This window comes from Malus sylvestris, chromosome 13, assembly GCF_916048215.2.
Source record: "Malus sylvestris chromosome 13, drMalSylv7.2, whole genome shotgun sequence".
NCBI classification, from domain to species: Eukaryota; Viridiplantae; Streptophyta; class Magnoliopsida; order Rosales; family Rosaceae; genus Malus; species Malus sylvestris.
Window position 1 is genome coordinate 14,080,224 of NC_062272.1, and position 2,399 is coordinate 14,082,622.

General features: G+C 46.1%; 1 pseudogene; it reads right to left on the bottom strand.

Annotated features, from left to right (window-relative positions):
• Nucleotides 1-245: 245 nt before the first annotated feature.
• On the bottom strand, nt 246-1,020 carry LOC126596089 (uncharacterized; annotated as a pseudogene).
• Nucleotides 1,021-2,399: the final 1,379 nt, after the last annotated feature.

Consider the following 2,399-nt stretch of genomic DNA (forward strand, 5'->3'; position numbering starts at 1 on the left):
TTTTAGACCTGCCGAGAGGAGACTTCGACCATGTCTTCTGGTTCATTGCTCGAACCTAGAAAGCTTAATGGCCGAGCTCAATGTTTTAGACTGCTTCTTAATTCACATGGCCGATGAAGGTTATCTACGTTCGGCGGCTACTGAGATGGCTAGGAAATATATATAACACCCTTTAACGCATGGAATTTTTGGTGAAATGAATAACTGGGCACCTAACATTTAATATTTTTCTCGTTTCAGACTTGTTATAACAAAATTAACAAGAGAAAGTAATCGAGCCTTACAAAAGCCGAGGTCGCTTCTTGAGAGGGGATACCAAGGTTTTGGTCTTGTGGGTGAATTGGAGTTTCTGATGTCGCTTCAGGCTCAATGATGGGCTTTTTTCCACAATCGGCTGCAGGAGGACCAACCTGGTCGGTCGCCTCAACCACAAGGGGAAGATCAATGGAATAAGTTTTGGTTGGTCAAGAGCGACTAGCCGGCAGAATCTCGTCATTCTCGTCATCCTGAAATAAAAGAGTTGTTAATACTTTTGAATTTAATGAGTGAAGAGAGTTGCCAGCATAATCATACCTCTTCTAAGATGATTGCTGATTGTTTTGGATTTTTGGGGAGATTTTTCCCGATCGAAGGGGTTGCCTCTTCTAGTACAGGTGTTACGATTGGCCCCGGAGCTGCAGGCGTTTCGACCATCGGTACATCAACTGGTTCGACCACAACCTCAGAAACCTCAGGGGCCGGGTGAGCTTGGGTTGCCGGGCTGGTTGAAGATGGTTGTTTCTCCGTTAAGGAGTGGACAACAGGAGCAGGAGGAAAGGCACTAGGAACGGTAGCTCTAGTGGTATGGCCGGAGATAATGTGAATTTCCCATGCTCATTTCCTCGCCAATTTCTTGACGCGTTTTGTAGGGCGATGGGCTTTACCTGCCGTTTTGGTGTCTTAGCGAGGTCGTTTGCTCGGTGTGTCTTGAGCAGCAGTTTTAGATTTCTTGGATGAAAGGGCCAATTTTTTCTTGGCCATAGCCGGGGTGACCATGTCTGCCTGTTTCAATACTCGACTGCTTAAGAAAGCGAAATCTAATTAGTAAAATCGATTAAGTGTTTGAAGAATAAAAGTAGAGATAGTCGTATACCCTGGGGCGTCTCTTTCGATGGAGGGGTAGAAGTTTTTTTGGGTCAGTCACCTAAAATCTTATTGACTATGTTTTCGACTGAAGCGCTAAAAAAGTCGTGGGTATATTTTTCCCACTAATAACCGAAGGTGTTGGTGCCGAGAGATTCAAGAACAGTTGGTTGAAGGAGGAATTTCTTACACCATTCCTGAAATTTCTTCTCGGTGTCTCTGCACTCCCTTTCTGAGAAACCAAAGAGGCGTCATCGGCTTAAAAGGGAGTGGGAAGAAAGTAGAGGCACGGGGTAACCTTGGAGGTAGCCAAGCTGTCGGGCAGCAAAGTGGGGGTGGTAAACTTCCTAACTTGCTTCGTGAGCATCGCAACCAAGGGAAAGGTCGTGAGTTAACACAAACGACCCTCAATTTTGACAAAAACCAGCATCTTCGCTTTCATTCCAAGTTGATGTGGGAAGTCTGACGAAGTGGGGGTATTCCTGACAACGACATATCAAAAATTTGTCGTCGAAAATGACGTCTAGGCTGAAAAAGTGTTTGAAGACTTCTTTAGCACGGTAAGGAGGCACTGGTTGAAGAGCTAATTGAAGGCCGAGTGCTACAGTGGACTGGAGGTTGGAGATTTCTGGCTGAAGTGTGGAGAAATAAACTTACAGCCAGAGTTGGAACACCCAGAGAGGTCCATTCTGGTGCGGGTTGATTTTGTTGATGGTCGTTTCTGCTAGGCAGTGCAGAAGGTTGGCAAGGTTAGCGGGACTGAGCGCCAGAGAGTGACCACTAGCCAGGGCTTCCGCCACTAGCATATTCTCAACCAAGCACTTATTCGACTTGGTACAACAGATAAACTTGTTGTAACAGTAAAATAGGAAGGCCTCATGTTCTCCCTTTCGTAGACTCGTCTCCCCTCAATGAGCAAAATGGAGGATAATGGTGTTGTAGTGAAGGAAATTCTTATGCAACTTCTAAACTTCCTCTTTTGAAGGCTCTTGACCTTCTTGGCTTAATGTCTTGATGGCCCGTTCGTCGAACAGTACCTTAAGGTCGAGGTTTGATGGGCATCCAATAAGGGTGGTGTTTATTGGAATGCCAGAAGGAGAAGTCCTGAGAATAGCTGAGATGTCGAGGATGGTAGGGGTTATAGGGCCGAACGGAAGGACCATGGTATTGGTGGTCGAGCACCAGAGGCTTAGAGTTGCCATAAGGAGTTCTTTATCCATGGTAATGTCCATGGTCGAGAGCTTAATGGCGTCGTGGATGCCGAGAGCCTCCTACTC